An 18,852-nucleotide genomic window follows, 5' to 3' on the forward strand; every position below is an offset into this window, starting at 1 on the left:
TGAGCCGTGGCCGCTGAGCCTGTGCATCCGGAGCCTGTGCTCCGCAACGGGAGAGGCCACAACAGTGAGAGGCCCGCATACTGCAAAAAAAAAAAAAAATACTGTCAGTCCCCAGACCACACTTGGAATAGCATCTCCAGAAGATGCTCTGGATTCTGGTTATCCACTGGTCACTCAGTAGGTACTCCAGCCAGAGGCCTGGAAATTACCTCTTTCCTTCATCCACTCATCTGCACCCTATCCGCTCTTGGTCACTATTTCTTGTCAACTCAACCCCACTGTTCTCTGCAGCTCCTATCCTTTCTTGGTAGACTGGTCAACATTCTCCATGTTCACCCACCATCACTCCCCATCCTGGCTGTGTTCTCTGCTAGACCACCTCCTGATGGGGCTTTCCCATTCCTCCTTGGCTCTGTGCATGCCGTTTTTACTCTGTGGAAAGCTCTTCCAGTCCTTGACCTATCCCTTAAGAGACCACAGAATCCCTGGACCTCTTCTCTGCCTGCACTAGTTACATATGACGATTGTCTAGGAGCAACATGCCCTATTGGTTCTTTTCTAAGTTCCCAGAGCCCAGCTCAGCACCTATCAGGCTCTTAAATAAAGTAGGTGTTCAATTTAAGAAAGAAAACCCCAACTCTGAATGAGTAAGGCCAAAGACCTCAGCTGCTCTCCTTCGGATCAAAATGAACAATCCTTCGAAATTATGTTTTAGGTTTTAAATTCTCCAGTTGGAGAAAAAAAAGTCGATCAAATTCAACAAAGTAAGTATTATTTCCTGTAGCTTAATATAGGCTCAGGGACTTCCCGGCGGTCCAGTGGTTAAGACTCCAAGCTTCCACTGCAGGGGCAATGGTTTCCATCCCTCCTGGGAGGAACTAAGATACCGCATGCTCTGCAGCACGGCCAAAACAAAACAAAAACCAAAAAAACAAACAAACAACAAAAAAAGGGCTCAGAGCAGGTGATGGGACAGGAAGGAGAGGATGGATGCTGGAAGCAGCTTGGAGGTCTGCTTTCAAATATGGGCTCGTCCCCGCAGCGGGAAAGGCAAGAGCCTGCGGACAGCCGATGGAGAAACTTCCATAGAAGTGCGCGGGTCAGGCTGGAGTTCCGGAGCTAGAACTAACTTGACGCGGAGGGAGGCGCCGCTTGCGGCAGCCATTGAAGTTTCGTGTCTTTCCAGAGCCCACATGGGCCACTGGCTTGGGGAGGGGGGAGGGGGGAAGGAGGGCAGGTCCGGAGCGGAGTGGGTGGAGTGGAGGGGGAAGACCGAAGGAAATGACACAACCTTTTCCTCCCACTGACTCGTGCTTCTCCAGCGTCTGCGGGGCTCACTACCGCTGCCCGTGAGCGCCCAGGCCGAGACCCAGCGCCCCGCGCCCGCCTCGTCGTGTCTCCCCTGGGATTTCTTTCCGAGGCGCCAGTGCCGGTCCAAAGCCTGGCCACAGCTTTGCTGTGTCCTCGCCTTAGTGATCGGCTCCTGGTCCCAGAGCAAGGACCCCGGAAGTGCGCGTCGGTGGCTCTGGCGAAGGTAAGCGGCGCCGGTGAGAGCGCTAAGGGCGTAGGGGCTCCTGGCATCCCCAGCGGGCCCTGGTCTGCCCGGAACACCCCTTCTTCGGAAACACCCAGAGCACTTCTGACCTGTAGCCTCTGCTTTGTTCCTGACCCCCTGCCAGGTGTTGTAGCCTGGGTCCCCCAGGGAACTTTGCTTCCCAGCGCTTGTTTTTACTCTCTCTCTTCCTCTTACTTTCCTGTTGCTTCCCCAGCCCCTTCCCCCCGCCCCCTGGCTCCTTTTTCTGGACCCAACAACTCTCTGCTCCTTGCTAATTGCAGCCTGGCTTCCGAGAGCGAGTCCTTCCCCAATCTCAGCGCCTCTCTCCTTCTCCGCCCCTGGGACCAGGGGCTGAGCGTGCGGGCCGGCGACAGTGACTGGCTTTGACCCCGGGCCTGCCGGAGGCGGATCTGTCCGAAATTTCCATGGCTCTCTTCAATCTCATTTACCTTTCGAGGCACTCAGCTGGCCGCGTGCTTTTGGCGACCCCCGGGACCCCGAAATCAAAGCGGATTGGGGAGTGACAAGGTCGTTGGCGCCCCTTAAATCCTCAGGGAGACGCTCTGCTCGTGGAGAGGGACGCGGTCAGCTTCTTGCAGCTCTGACTGGGCTTCCCAAGGATTGGGGTGTGGGGGTGGGTAGGAACACTGGATGTGGGACTCGCGTGACGGTAATGAGGCTGGCTTGGAAGGATAGGCGAGGAAACTTCGTGCTAACTTGCCATTTTGCTCTTATTCACTGCCTGAGTGCTCATATTAAGGCTCTGAGTAGGGACTCCTATCCCTACTTTAACCTCTGTGCCCCTCTGAGTAGGGGCAAAATGAGGCGCACAGAGGTTAAATAATGCTACCGGGGTCACATACCTGGGAAGGGGCCCAGCCAGGATTTGTGAATCAGCTGGTTTGTACCGCACAACCCACACCCAGCCCTACAGAGAGTTCCTCTCTGCAGTCTGAGCAGAATCCCAACACCTACCGCTGGGTCATACCATGAGGAACCAGGCTTTTTCCATTTTGAGCAAATACATCTTGGTTCTATTCAAATCCAAATGATTTATTTAGTACCTACTATCCTCACAATTCAGTGACAAGCACTGAAGTTTCACCTTGGAGCCTTACTCTTTCATCCTCTACCCATCATCCAGTCTGTCAGCAAATAATGTAATTCTTCCCCAGAAGGCTGGCTTGAGTCTTTCTCCCCATAAGGCTATTAGGCTTGTTGGCTAACCCAGACCCTGGAGTGGGACCTCCAGCATTTGAATCCTGGATGAGGACTTTCTGTAGTTTTCTGTGGCTGGATTTCCTCATCTGTAAAGTAGGGATGGGAGAAGTGGCTCTTAACTGGGGTTTTGATTTTGCCTCCCAAATGACATCTGGCAGTGTCTGAAAACATTTTTGACTGTTAACATGTAAGTGTTGCCCCTACCCCCCAACAGAAGGGATGGGAATCTGCACATGTGAACATGTTTTCCAAGCACCAGAGGTAGATCCTGTGCATATTAAAGTTTGAGAATCACTGTCTTACAGAATAAAATCTAACCACAGACATTGGCCTACATGCCTGTGGCCTCAACTTACCTTCCCAGCCTCACCTTATGACACTTCCTGTATGCACTTTCCATTCCACCCAGCTCACTATTCTTCTGTTATTCTAGGTGTTGACTTTTTGGAATGCCCTTCTTCCTCCATGGCTGACAAATTGCTTGTTATTCTTTGAGACTAGAGCTCAAGTCCCCTGCTGGATGAAGCATTATTCAGTTCCTGCAGATGGTTCGGTTCTGTCCCTCCCTGCTACCCTAGCACCAGCCATCCTTCCCCATTTTTTCTTTCAGTGTCTCTTTCTTACAGTGTTTACTGTTCTGTATAGGGATCTCTTGTTCATCCCCTGACTTGTTTCTTTGAACCTGGACCTAGCACAGTGCTGTCCTCATGCTGGTGGTTAAGCTTGCTGACTTTGGAGTCAGTCTGCCTGCATTCAAATCCTAGTTCTGCCACTTAACTCTGTGACCTTGAGCACGTTGACTCAGTCTCTCAAAGCCTTATTAACAAAATAGGAAGAAGTAGTCTGCCTTCTCTGCAGAGAAGTGTGATTAACTAATAGGATCACGATTGTTCATCTTAGTACCGAGTGGCTACTCTGTGCCAGGACATGGCTCAATTTTTGCATTTTATATTTTTAGTCATTTAACTTTTATGAGGACCTTATTAAGTTAGTACTGGTATTACCCTATTTTCCAGGCAAAGAAATGGAGGCACAGAGAGGCTAAGCAGTTTGCCCAAAGTCACACAGCTAATGAGTGGTAAGCCAGTATTCACACAGACGTCTGAACTGCAAAACACACACTCTTCACACTATGCAGGTAAAGGGCTTAAACCAGTGCCCCACATATAGTAAGTGCTCCATAAATATGAGCTGGAGTTTGTTGTATACATTGATAAAAGCCAAAGTCCCTTGGGTTTTTCAACTGCACCACACTTGTGATCTAAGACTGTGTCATTATTTTTACAGTCCTGTTCCTTCCCTCTCTTTCTTGCCCCTAACCCAGTCTCAGAGGGACAGGACATTGGGGTCAGTCTCCTGTCACAGTTCTAGGTCAGTACCAATGAACTTGATGCTAAATGGAGCTTTACGTGTGCCAGGTCAGTCAGAATGGCATTAACTCTTTGGGGGTGGTCCTATGGGATCAACACACCTGCTTGAGGTTAGAGGTGCAGACGAGGGGTCAGGAGCTACCTGACTCCAGCTTTGTCCTTTCTAAGCATGTGCCCTTTGCAATGTGCACCTAGCACAGGAATATTGAGTTAAATCAATCAACGAATGTGGGATGGATGGATGAATGGCACCAGGTGGGTCTCTTGCCTTATACTTGATGATGCAGAGTATGTTTTCTCTCCAAGTGTTATATGTCAGGGGTCCCCAACCCCTGGGACACAGAATGGTACTGGTCCATGGCCTGTTAGGAACAGGGCCACGTAGCAAGAGGTGAACAGCAGGCGAGCGAGCTAAGCTTCATCTGTATTTACAGCCTCTCCCCATCACTTGCATTACCGCCTGAACTCCGCCTCATGTCAGATCAACAGTGGCATTAGATTCTCATATGAGTGCAAACCCTACCGTGAACTGCGCATGTGAGGGATCTAGGTTGTGCACTTCTTATGAGAATCTAATGCCTGATGATTTGAGGTGGAGCTGAGGTGGTGATGCTAGCACTGGGGAGTGGCTGCAAATACAGATTATCATTAGCAGAGAGGTTTGACTGCACAGAGACCATAATAAATCAATTGCTTGCAGACTCATATCAAAGCCCTATCACTGAGTGGCAAGTGACAATTAAGCTGCATCTGGTGGCAGGCTTTATAGGGGCAAGTGAGCTGATGTACTTCAATAGTACAACTGCATCTGGTGGCAGGTTTTAAGTCAGAATCCGACACTTATTTTAGTCTGTGTGTGGCTTGCCCATTATTTTATTTACCACTTCCATCCACACCTCTTTCCCACACTGCATACTTGTCTCAGTCACAGTTTTGGTAAGCCCACAAGCTAACCCTAGCCAAACGTGGAGACCAAGCACCATGCATTAAAAGACAAGCCTTTGGAGTTTTCCAAAAGAAACAAACATGAACGCAAAGAACAGAAGCGATTATTGAAAGCCACCACTTCATCAAATGTGTCGGCACTGAGAGCATAATTCTTAGTGACTAACTGCATTGCTAAAGCTAAGAAGCCCTTTACTATTGGTGAAAAGTTGATCCTGCCTGCTGCTAAGGACATTTGTTGTGAACTTTTAGGAGAGGCTGCAGTTCAAAAGGTGGCATGTGTTCCTCTTTCGGCCAACACCATAAGTAGACAAATTGATGAAATAGCAGAGGATATTGAGGCACAACTGTTAGAGAGAATTAATGAGTCACCATGGTATGCAATCCAGGTTGACGAGTCTACCGATGTTGACAACAAGGCAACAATTGCTTGTTTTTGTGCAATATATTTTCCAGGAGGATGTGCATGAGAATGTGTCATGTGCACTTTTGTTGCCAACCAATACCACAGCTGCAGAACTATTCAAGTCTTTGAATTATTACATATCAGAAAAACTGAATTGGTCATTTTGTGTTGGTATATGCGCAGATGGAGTGGCTGCCACGACTGGAGATCTTTCTTGTTTCACTACTCAGGTCAAAGAGGTTGCCTCTGAATGTGAACCTAGGCACTGTGTCATCCATAGAGAAATGCTGGCTAGCCAAAAAATGTCACCTGAATTTAACAACGTTTTGCAGGATGTGATTAAAATTATCAACCACATTAAAGTACATGCCCCTTATGGTCATCTCAATAGATGCAGAAAAAGCTTTTGACAAAATTCAACACCACTTATGATAAAAGCTGTCCAGAAAGTTGGCATAGAGGGAACATACCTCAACATAATAAAGGCCATATATGACAAACCCACAGCAAACATCATTCTCAGTGGTGAAAAACTGAAAGCATTTCTTCTAAGATCAGGAACAAGACAAGGATGTCCACTCTCGCCACTGTTATTCAACATAGTTTTGGAACTCCTAGCCACGGCAATCAGAGAAGAAAAAGAAATAAAGGGAATACAAATTGGAAAAGAAGAAGTTAAACTGTCACTGTTTGCAGATGACATGATACTATACATAGAGAATCCTAAAGTTGTCACCAGAAAACTACTAGAGCTTATCAATGAATTTGGTAAAGTTGCAGGATACAAGACTAATGCACAGAATTCTCTTGCATTCCTATACGATAACAACAAAAGATCAGAAAGAGAAATTAAGGAAACAATCCCATTTACCACTGCAACAAAAAGAATAAAATACCTAGGAATAAACCCAGCTGAGGAGGTAAAAGACCAGTACTCAAAAAACTATAAGACACTGATGAAAGATATCAAAGATGTCACAAACAGATGGAGAGATGTACCATGTTCTTGGATTGGAAGAATCAATATTGCGAAAATGACTATACTACCCAAAGCAATCTACAGATTCAATGCAATCCCTGTCAAATTACCACTGACATTTTTAACAGAACTAGAACAAAAAATCTGAAAATTTGTATGGAGACACAAAAAACCCCGAATAGCCAAAGCAATCTTGAGGGAAAAAAACGGAGCTGGAGGAATCAGACTCTCTGACTTCAGATTATACTACAAAGCTACAGTAATCAAGACAATATGGTACTGGCACAAAAACAGAAATATAGATCAATGGAACAGGATAGAAAGCCCAGAGATAAACCCATGCACCTATGGCCAACTAATCTATGACAAAGGAGGCAAGGGTATGCAATGGAGAAAAGACATTCTCTCCAATAAGTGGTGCTGAGAAAACTGGACAGCTACATGTAAAAGAATGAAATTAGAACACTCCTTAACACCATACACAAAAGTAAACTCAAAATGGATTAAAGACCTAAATGTAAGACCAGACACTATAAAGCTCTTAAGAGGAAAACATAGGAAGAACACTCTTTGACATAAATCACAGCAAGATCTTATTTTACCCACCTCCCAGAGTAATGGAAATAAAAACAAAAATAAACAAATGGGACCTAATGAAACTTAAAAGCTTTTGCACAGCAAAGGAAACTATATACAAGATGAAAAGATAACCCTCAGAAAATATTTACAGATGAATCAACGGACAAAGGATTAATCTCCAGAATATATAAACAGCTCATGCAGCTCAATATTAAAAAAACAAGCAACCCAATCCAAAAATGGGCAGAAGACCTAAATAGACATTTCTCCAAAGAAGACATACAGATGGCCAAGAGGCACATGAAAAGCTGCTCAACATCACTAACTATTAGAGAAATGCAAATCAAAACTACAATGAGGTATCACCTCATGCCAGTTAGAATGGGCATCATCAGAGAATCTACAAACAACAAATGCTGGAGAGGGTATGATGAAAAGGGAACCCTCTTGCACTGTTGGTGGGAATGTAAATTGATCCAGCCACTATGGAGAACAGTATGGAGGTTCCTTAAAAAACTACAAATAGAACTACCATATGACCCAGCAATCCCACTACTGGGCATCTACCCAGAGAAAACCATAATTCAAAAAGACACATGCACCCCAATGTTCATTGCAGCACTATTTACAATAGCCAGGTCATGGAAGCAACCTAAATGCCCATTGAGAGATGAATGGATAAAGAAAATGTGGTACATACGTATGATGGAATATCACTCAGCCATAAAAAGGAACAAAACTGGGTCATTTGTAGAGATGTGGATGGACCTAGAGACTGTCATACAGAGCGAGGTAAGTCAGAAAGAGAAAATCAAATGTCGTATATTAATGCATATATGTGGAATCCAGAAAAATGGTACAGATGAATTGGTTTGCAAGGCAGAAACAGTGACACAGATATAGAGAACAGACGCATGGACATCAAGGGGGGAAAGTGGGTTGGTGGTGGGTGGGATGAATTGGGATACTGGGATTGATATATATACACTAATATGTATAAAATATATAACTAATAAGAACCTGCTGTATAAAAAATAAAAATTAAAAAAAAATTAGACCTCATTCTCAAAATAAATAAATAAATAAGTAAAGTACATGCTCTTAACTCATGTCTGTTCGTGCAGCTTTGTGAGGAGATGGACGCAGAGCACACACGTCTTCTCTTATACACAGAAGTCAGATGGCTTTCTAAAGGTAGATCACTGGCCAGAGTTTTTGAGTTATAAGAGCTGCTCCAGAGATTTCTTTTAGAAAAAGAGTCACCACTGACAGCACATTTCAGTGACACAGAATGGGTTGAAAAACTTGCTTACCTGTGTGACATATTCAACCTCCTCAATGAACTCAATCTGTCACTTCAAGGGAGGACGACAGCTGTGTTCAAGTTGGCAGATAAAGTGGCTGCATTCAAAGCCAAACTGGAATTATGGGGGCAATGAGTGAACACTGGGATTTTTGACATGTTTCAAATATTAGCAGAGATTTTGAAAGAGACTGAGCCAGGACCTTCTTTCTCCCAGCTGGTGCATGATCACCTATCTCATCTTTCAAAAGAGTTTGAGCATTACTTCCCAATAACAAAAGACCCCTGACCTAGGAAGGAATGGATCCGTGACCCATTTGTGAATAAACCAGGTGAATTGACTTTGTCCGTGCTAGAAGAGGAGCAACTTCTTGAGATCGCAAATGACGGTGACCTTAAAAGTATGTTTGAGACAACTTCAAATCTCCATACGTTCTGGATTAAAGTCAAGGCAGAATATCCTGAGATTGCCACAAAATCACTGAAAAACCTGCTTTCATTTCCAACATCCTATCCTTGTGAAGCAGGCTTTTTTGTAGTGATAGAAACCAAGGCAAGATTACGGAGTAGACTGGACATAAGCAACACACTTTGGGTGTCACTGTCTCCCATCACCCCCAGATGGAACCATCTAGTTGCAGGAAAACAACTTCAGGGCTCCACTGATTCTGCATTATGGTGAGTTGTATAATTATTTCATTATATATTAAAATGTAATAATAATAGAAAAAAGTGCACAATAAGTGTAATGCGCTTGAATCATCCAGAAAATCATCCTTCCCCGGTCTGTGGAAGAATTGTCTTCCACGAAACCAGTCCCTGGTGCCAAAAATTTGGGGACCGCTGTTATATATTAAAGGTAAAACTCGTTAAGAGAATTTAATGACTCATATGGAGTTTTTGAGAACCAGGTTTGGAACCTGTCACTGACCCCCTATCTGAGTTATGCATGACACTGGATACTAGGTTGCAGGTGATCACTTCACTAACTTGAAATCTTTTTCCCTGAATGCAGCCCTGCCTTTGAAAGCTGAACCCCTTCCTTGCTGGTCCATTGGCCACTTGCTGTATAGGCCAGACTACCTTGCACAAACACCTGCACATTTGTGTACTCTGGCTTCTTCCACAGCTGACTCACACAGTTGTAATCCCCCTGAGTTTGCTTGTTTTGGCAGGTTGTCTCCCAAATTTTAGTGGAATGAGGTTAGCTGGGTGTGCAAGGCCTTGAGGTTTTGTTGGGGGGGGGGTCACAGAAATACTCTAGTAAGCCTGCTTTTGAGGATGGAGCAGAGTGAGAACTTCCCTGTCCATCAACACATCAGAGACCACTCAGATCCCCTGTTGCACTGCCTTCCCCCTTCAGATACCAGACTCTTACTGCCTCTGGCATTATCCTCTCTCCTGGGTCACCAGATGGCTGATCTGAGAAACAGATTCTCCTAGGGTATTAATGACTGGAGTAAAAGTCTGACTCAAGATTTTTGGGGCATCACTTGTATTTTCACTGAGGTATTTAAAGCCTGATCCAGAGGATAAACTAGCCCAGGAGAGGAATGTCAGACCCAGCACTAGGTTTTCAGGCCTCTGATGTCATGGTTTGGCTGCCTCTTAACTGACCAGCAGGCAGATTCCTAATGAAGCTGGTTCTGCTTGTGTGTCTGGTTCTAAGGAGAGATACCTCACCCTGTTCAGGTCTTGGGCTGTGTTCTGTGAAATGTACCTCGATTGTTTGACTCTATGTGAAATCCTGTTTGGTTCTGAAAGGGTCATTTAATCTAGATTAGACTAGACTAGACTGGTGATGGTATCTTGAGGAATTAGGGTGAGTTTGGAATACACGTGGGGTAAGTAGCTCTGTGCTGGGCGCCAGAGAGACAAACATGAGGAAGATAATACCCTGGCTGATGAACTGTACGGATGGCTCCTCCCGAGTCTGGGCTTTTGAGCATTATCTTTAGAGCAGCCAAAAGTCTGTATGAATTGGTAAGTAATTGCTAAGTTTCTCTGGACTTAGAGAGGGAGGAAGAAAGCAGGGGCAGAGAGACAGAGACAGAGACAGAGAGAGACAGTGAGAGTGTACTTGATCATTTGGGTCTGTTTTACATAAAATCCAGCATGTGACCTAGCAGATCAACTGTCATGACTGATACATTTCCTGGGAATCACGTTCACAGTTGCAGTCCTTTTCTTTGATCCCAAAGTCTTTTGCCAAAGCTCACCACAGGTGATAGGTACATGTGCTTGTTGATTGGACAATTTATATAGGTGATTCTATAGGTCATTCCCAGACTTCAGTAATTTATTTACCACTTAGTGACCCCCATGGCATGTAGGAAACACTTAGTAAGTGATAAACGAGTGAATGAATGCCCTAGCATGAAAGTCACATCTTGACCCTCAAGATGCTTATGGCCTGAATGGGGAGATAGACAAGAAAACCAGCACAAAACAGAGGAATAGTTCTGTGACAGAGAAGATATAGATGCAGAGGAAGACTCAATCCAGTCAGGGGTCAGGGAATAGAGGCAGTGAGAAGGGAGGTCTCTTTTGAGGAACATCCTTCCTCCACAGAAAGTGGTCCCATAGGTGGTTTCCGGTGGCCAGTTACAATAGGAGCACCTGGGGTAGGTGCCAGAACCCATGGTAAGGGTTTTGTATGCCTTTATTGCATTGATCCTCACAACCATCCTCTGAAGTCAGTATCAGAGGAGGAATCAGGATCCCACCCTCAGCTAAAAGACAGACCTGGGATCAGATCCAGGCCACTGGACTCTAAGCCCTTCACCATTGCTTTAGACAGTGTCAGGATGGTCATATTATCATCAGAGACACTTTTAGAAAATCTCGTTTTCACAAAGGAAAGTACACGTGTGTGGGTTGCTGTGGTCCAGGTGGGAGTGGCCTTTTCCTCCATGTTCTTCCTCCTTTCCCTCTCCTCTTCCTGATGTCTGAGGTCTTGCCTTGTCAGAACTTAGAAGCAGTTAGAAGCTGTCTGTTCTGGGGGTCAGCAACTCTCTCTTCCTCCTCTTGCTCCCTCTTTGATCTCCGAGACAGCTTGTACTTTGTCCTCCAAGGTGAGAGGAGGCAGAAATGCTTCTCAGCAGAGAAGTAACCATAAGCTTTTGAAGGAAAGAAGTCTTTTTTACAAAAAACCTGCTGTAATTTAAGCCTTTTCCCTTTGCCCTGTGCCCCCCTGCCTGTGTCACTCAGATGGTCAGTAGCCGGAGGGAACTGACTTCAGGGGGTCTTGTTTCTACACAGGGACCCCCCCTTCAGAAGAGCTGCCCAAACTTGTCTTACCCTAAGGATCTACACAAATATGGCTGACTTGTCCTTTTACTCACTTATCTTGGCAAGACAGGCCACAGCAGCCCACGAGAAGGGGCTGGAAGGGCCTCTTATTGGAAGACACATAAAATACTTTACTGAAGCGCCTATCCTGTGTTCCACTTGGCTGAACAACCTCTGACATTAGTTTCCTTCCTTGCTGGAGTGAACTTTGAGGACCTCCTGAAAATCAGAAAACAATGACTTGGACATATTAGAGTCTGGAAAAGATACACATGAAAGTGAAGATGGTGCTTGTAGATGGCATTGTGTGTTCACAGAGATAGCTTGGTGGCCTTGGTTTGTCTCTTTAGCTCAAGCTGTTAGTGTTTACCGACTCCCTTGTGTGCCAGGCATAGTTCTAGGCCCTGGAAACACAAAGATGAACAAGTACTCTTCCTGCCCAAGAATCTCTGAAATCCAGTGTGCAGACAGGGGAATCAAAGATAGTAATGAAACATTTTGCTATCCATCTCTCTCATTAAAGTAAGTTCTCTGAAAGCAAGACATGTCTTATTGATTCCTAAATCACTAGAGTCCACCATGAATTCTTACATATTGTAGACATTCAATCAATGACTGTTGCATCACTCTCACTCATCACTAGAGGCAAGACAGAGTGCTTTGTGTGTCCAGAGGAGGCACAGCTAAACTCAGCTTAGACAGCAGGTGGGTCCAAGAGCATCTAGGAGGCTGAGATGGAGGCATCTAGGCTGATGAGAAGAGAATCACAGGCAGAGGGACCAGTGAGAAATACAGCATGGCCAGGTGAGCAGGCATGGTGTGCTCCAGGAAGGGAAGAGAGGTAGGTGTGGTTGGAGAGGAGGGAGGCGGATCTCTAAATGGGCAAAGTGGCACACCAGGAAAAGCCTTGCTAAAGGGTTTGAATTTTACTCTGAAGGCACGGGGGAGCTACTACGGGATTTCACACAGAGGAGAGACTAGGTCAGAGTTTCATTGTAGAAATAGATCCCTCTGGCAGTAGATGTTGGAGAATAATAAGACAGGTGGCAGGAAGACCATGTCAGGACACCACTGTAGTTTAGAGAGTAGAAAAGACCTGGGGTTTGGAGTCAGACCGACCTCAGTCTACATAGCAGCCCCATAACATCTGTGTGTAACTTAGGCTATTTATTAAGCGCCTCTGAGCTTCTGTCTTTCTCAATCTGAAAACAGGGATGGATGATCCCCTCCCTCATGGAGAGATGACTGTCAAGACTATGGACAATGAAGTATGTGAAGTGTCTACTGCAGTAATTGATCCATAATTGACATGTGAAAATAGTGGTGAATATTATTTTTAATATTATTGTTACTTATCATCTAGGTAAAAAAAAAAAAGGAGGCTCTATCTAAGACACTGGTAATAGGAGTGGAGAATTGGGCACAGACTCAAGAAATATTTTGGCAATAAAGTTGACACAATTTGGTGACTGTGCAGTGGAGTTTGGGGGCAGGGGCAGGAGTCTAGGGCTGTCTGGGATTTTGGCCTGGGCAACCAAGAGTAAGCATAGTGGAGCTATTCATTAGGAGAGGTTATGGAGGAGGAGAAGCATTTGCAGGAAAAGATGATGAGCTCAGTTTCAGACAAACTGAATTTGAAGAATTTTAGGGACAGCCAGAGAGACATGTCTAGTGGGCAAATGGTTTAGCAGATTTGGCATCCAGGAGAGAAGTCTTAAAGAAGATTCAAGGGCAAACTTTTAACAAGAGGTAATGAAGTCATGGTGTTCAAGGAGAGTATAAAGCATGGGAAGAGGAATTATAATGGCCAGTGCTTATTGAGTGTGTACTATGTGTTTGTTCTAAATATTTTAAGTGTATTAATGCCCTGAATAACCATTGCCAGAGAAGACTATTATACCTACTTTACAAATGAATAAACTGACGCACAGGGATAGTAAGTAACTTGCCCAAGGTCATACAACTATAGTAATGGACCTGGGATTTTAGACAAGGCAGTCAGGATTCAGAGCCTCTGCTATTTATGGCTTTGCCAGACTGCCTCTGAGAGTGGGGGGACTAGGGCGTAACAGTGACCTCTGAGGGAGGGCAAGGCAACAGGAGTAGGCAACAGGAACAACAGGAGGCAACAGGAGTAGGACCTGGGCAGAAAAGTAGGAGGAAATGGGAGACTGGAATACAGGAGAGTTTCCAGGAAGGAGGGATCAGTAGCATCAAATTATCTGGAAATCCATTAAGAAAAGAAATGAAATATCCATGGATTTGGGAATAAGGAAGTTATTGATGACTTGGTGAGGGGAATTTGAAAGATGAGGTGGGTTGAGGAACAAATGTGAGGTGAGTAGGTAGAGATACCAAACATAGGCGGTTCTTTCCAGATGCTTGGCTGTGGAAGCAACAAGAAAGGGAAGATGATAGCTAAAGGTATTAGGTAGAGGGAACATTTTAGAGATGGAAAAGACCTGTCAATACCTATGGGGAGGGACAGAACCAGAGGAGGCCTCACAGAGTGGCCACAAATGCAGTATGCACACTGGGGAAAGTATCTCTATGTTCACTTTTCTTTTTTATACAGATTTTTAGTATCTCTCCCCATGTTCTGGACAGTTTCCATGTAGATGGTTAGGACTCACTAAATAAGCCCCTGAAATATGTTTCAGATCTTCAGCTTTTATTAGGTGGAGTAGAGAACATTTCTTGCATATTACCCAATGGTGAATCATTATCACATGTTGTTAAATCCAGACCATATCAAATTTATGTACAGTACGTCATCTACTGAATTTATCTTTGAAATATTCCAAGAGAGCACAGTGTGCTAGAGCTCCCTGTCAATCATGTGGAATTGGGGTGTCTGCTCTATAGATACCAGAGTAGTAAGAATGATGGGTGGCAGAAAGCCTTGAGAGGAAGGAAAGTGACTCACAGCACAGTGGGTGGAAGGGAGGGGACACTGATCTTTGTGTATGAGTTAAGTTTTATTTGGGGCAAAATGAGGACTGCAGCCCGGGAGAGGGGGACACTGATTTTGAACTGGACATGAGACATATGATCCTGTGAGCAGAGGGAAAGGTGATTGGAGATTAAGATAAATCTATAGAAGGAAACAGAGATTTGCTTGGATTTTATAGGAAATGGAAAGCATATTTTGTAAGGAGGCTTGCTAGGGCAACAACCCTATGCTTAAAATGAATCTAGATAATTTGGCTGCTGCAATTTAAGTTCTTAATAATGGGAAAGACTGACATGTCCTTATGAATGGTTTGTTACTAGGCTTAAAGGACAAGTCCAGCAAGCTCTGAGAAGTGTTTATCTAGATCCAAAGACAATCTCTGTGTTTTAATACATAGGATTCTTTTGTCGTTCAGACCAGAGGTAGATGCCACAGAGGGTTAAAAGTTTGACTTAAACATGAAATTCAGCTTTTTCTTCGTTCATGGAACTGACATCCCTGAGGCTGCAGGCTGGAAATAGGGTTTGGCTGCCAACTTCATAAAGTTGCCTTGGTTGGAATGGTTGGAATCTTCTTGGAAACATCTCAGTGAAATGCACACACACCTCCACAGAAGGCCTTTATGGATGGGGCTGTCTCTCAAAGAGACACTGTCCAAAATCAGAAAGGCCACACAGGAAATGGCCTTGGGATATTTTTTTCCACATGAAGCAGCAACTCAGCTGAATTATTTGCTTGATCCTGAGCTTCAGGTATTAGGAAAAATGAACAGTAAAACTTTCAAGAGTCACATTTTGAGCTTGAAGATTCCCTCTGTATGAGTCAAGGAAGAATCATTCCAACCTAACTCTGTCCTCAAACTTTCCCATGCAGGTCTTTCATCTGGATGTAGGCATGGTGTGGAGTGCCTTTGGCTGGGTATGGGCACAGACAGGACACTGTCCTTAGGGACAGAGGGAAGAAGTTGTAAGTTGTAGTAGTCTTGCCCACCTTTTCCTAGTAGAAAGGAGTAGAGGATGTCCTTCTCCAGGAGGGCATAGTCAGGACACTGTATGCTTCAGTGAAAATGTGGACTCAATGATATAAATGTACATGTGGCTTTACTCTAGTTTCATGGGGTCTGAATTTGATCTCATGGAAAGGGCTATGTAAATGTTCCACACATATTCCAAGAATGAGTGAATAGGGCTGTATACATGCTCCAAACATCCATATCAAAGCTATTAGTGGTGCTTATGCCCAACCTTGTGGACCATGGGAGTACCAGAAGGGTCTGAGGGGCAGTATCTGGTGTGCTCAGAAAGCAACAGCACTTTCTGATTCCTTAGGTCATTTCATTGATATTTGATTCATTAGTAAAATCTCTCTCTCTGTCTTTTTTTTTCATTCATCCAATCATTCGTTCATTCAACAGACTAAACAAATACTATGTGGCTGGCTCCAGGATATGTGATGTTAATGTGGTGGTGAATCCAACAGTCTTAGTTCCTGTCTTCTTGGAGCTCACTTTATTAGAGGACAGACATTAAAGAAATAATTACACAAAGAAATACATGATTACAAACTATGGTAAGCACTATGTTGGAAAAGAACAGGGTGCTCCAGGAGGGAAAGAGAGGAGACAGTTTAGCTTGGGGGTGTCTAGTGAGGAAGACAGATATGTAGACCCATATCTACTGTATATGACATGCCATTTATTGATGGGATACTGTTTCCAAGGAAGGAGTGCCTGACCCTTGTATAGGTCTGAGGGGGCAGTTCTAGAAAGCTTCATAAAGGAAGGGATATTTAAGAAGAATCTTGAAGAATAGATGGAAGTTTTTTGTTTTTTTTTTTTAATGTGGTAAGGGAGTAGTGTTGTTCCACGTGAAGAGAACCTGGTGTGTTTATAGGACCCTCATTCAGCAAGGAGTTTGGGCTTCAAGTAGGGGAATAGTGAGAGATGTATCAGGAAGGATCGGTAAGGGCCAACTAACACAGATTAGACTTTATCTTGGAGGCAAGTCACCGGAGGCAGTGATGAGTTACCAAGGGGAGTGTTCTAGAACAATTACCAAGGGTGCAGCAAACTTTTTCGGTGAAGGATCAGATAGTAAATATTTTAAGCTTTGCAGGCCATACAGTTTCTGTTGCAACTACTCACCTCTGCCCCTATAGTGTGAAAGCAGTTATAGATGATACATAAACAAATGAGCATGGCTCTGTTCCAATAAAATTTTATTGACACAAACAGGCAGTGGGCTTGATTTACCTGTGAGCTTACCAATCCCTGTTCTAGAATGATAATTCTAGGGGCTCACTGGAGATTGGACTGGAGCATGGGGAGAGAATGGAGGCAGGGAGGCCACTTAGGAGCCATTGCTTTAATTCAGGGGAACTAAGAAGGAGGGACCTTGAAGAGAAATGGCTTGTGACATGCTCCAAGGTAAAAATGACAGGGCTACATAACCAATTTTATGGGAACATGTCTAGTTGTTTCTTTGTTGCTCAGTGGAGTGATTCTTCCAGTGAAGAAAAAAAATTGTAGACATTCTGTATTTGGGACTCAGAATCAGTGCACATCCTGGGAGGTCACCTGTTGGTCACAAGACACTATGCTGAGTGCATAGATATAGATTATTAAGCATAATTCTTAAGAATTCTTAAGAATATTAAGTTTCATTTCCTATTTTTCAAACTGAAGTTCAGAAATGCTAAGTTGTTTGTCCAAAGTCATCTAGCTGGTAAATGGTGGAGCTGAGATTGAACCTGGATCTGGCATCAAAGCCTGTGCCATTCCTAAAATGTAGAGTCTTCTCCCCACCTCTCAGGGTATGTCATGAAGCCCCACTCCATAAGCCTATGCAACTCCCTCCTCTCTCTTCTCTCAGTCCCTGCTAAGACCCACCCAGCCCTTTAAGTTTCTCAATCAGCTTCTGGCATAACAAGGACTAGAGCTGTGTTTTAGCTGAAAAAAACTGTTAGGTATGAGATGATTCTTCTGTGTTTGACAAAGGACATGCATCAAAACTCAGACCCCATCTTGAGGTTCTAACCTGATGATTTTTGCATGTTACAATTTGGAGAATATAGTGTGGTGTTAGGTTGTGGATTAGGGAATCCCTGAATTTAAGTGTCTAGATTAGAACGTTGTCCTATTCCCTGCCTAATCACCCAGGAGATAACTGTCAAATTCAGGTAATAATATCTGATAAGAGAGAACTTGGAGGTCAAGATTAGCTTCTGAAATGGCAAACTTCACAATTATGGTCAAGGAAGTCAATTCAGTTACCATTCTCCCTCAGGTTGTCTTGTAACACCACTGATCATTACTTTAGTGCCTTGTCCAGGTTCAGTAAGAGACAGTCTCTACATCAAATATTTCAAACAGGACAGAGAAATATCCTAGAACAACTGAATTATATGATGGATACAGCAGTCCTTTTAGTGATACCTGTTGGACAGCATTGGGTCACGTGGTACACGGAATGGCAAAGAGACCTCTGTGATTGCAGTGAATCAATTGCATGACCCATACCTTGGGCCAGGGAGGATGGACACACAAACAAAGTGGGGCTCTTCCAGCAAGGGGTAAGGAGGAATGCATGCTGGAGTTAAATACCAGTGCCTGCCACAATTGTTGATCTGTTTTGACCACCAGCCTGTATTAGTTTCATAGGGCTGCCATAACAAAGTATTACAAACTGGATGTCTTATAACAACAGAAATTTATTGTCTCACAGTTGGGGTGGCTAGAAAAGATATAAGCAGGGTCATGCTCCCTCTGAAGGTACTAGGGAAGTATCTGTGCCAGGTTTCTTCCCTGGCATCTGGTAGCCTTAGACATTTTTGTTTTCTCCCTGTGTCTCTTCACATTGCCCTCCCTCTGTGTATGTCTGCATTTAAATTTCCCCTTTTTATAAGGACACTAGTCATCTGGAAGGGCCCACCGTAATGACCTCATTTTAACCTGGTTACATCTGTGAAGATCCTACTTCCAAATAAGGTCACATTCTGAGACTTCACCATATCTTTTCTGAGGGACACAATTCAACCTATAACACAGCCCTTTCTCAGGGAGAGTTCAGGACTCCTTCCTCTTACCAAGGTGATTGAGTGCATCTACTCTAAGTTATCTTCATCTGTGGTCATTTTGCTGTTCACTTCCTCTATATGCTGCTTAGGACATAGGGATTCTGTTTCTGTTTATTCCTAGTTTATTATATTTCAGATGGCTTCTCAGCCTTTGCACTTGTCAGTGTTTTTTAGGC

At 44.2% G+C, this 18,852-nt stretch overlaps 1 protein-coding gene across 4 annotated transcripts in view; it reads left to right on the forward strand.

Moving 5' to 3' along the window:
• Window positions 1-1,313: 1,313 nt before the first annotated feature.
• Window positions 1,314-18,852, forward strand: part of EVA1A (eva-1 homolog A, regulator of programmed cell death) — a 69,416-nt gene continuing 51,877 nt past the window's right edge. For all 4 annotated transcript variants that reach the window (XM_024758851.1, XM_024758852.1, XM_024758853.1 and 1 more), the window contains exon 1: window positions 1,314-1,534. The gene's annotated coding sequence lies outside the window, so the exon portion shown is untranslated. The remainder of the gene's footprint in view (window positions 1,535-18,852) is intronic.

The sequence above is a fragment of the Neophocaena asiaeorientalis genome, unplaced genomic scaffold (assembly GCF_003031525.2).
Source record: "Neophocaena asiaeorientalis asiaeorientalis breed wild unplaced genomic scaffold, Neophocaena_asiaeorientalis_V1.1 scaffold285, whole genome shotgun sequence".
Classification (NCBI taxonomy): domain Eukaryota; kingdom Metazoa; phylum Chordata; class Mammalia; order Artiodactyla; family Phocoenidae; genus Neophocaena; species Neophocaena asiaeorientalis.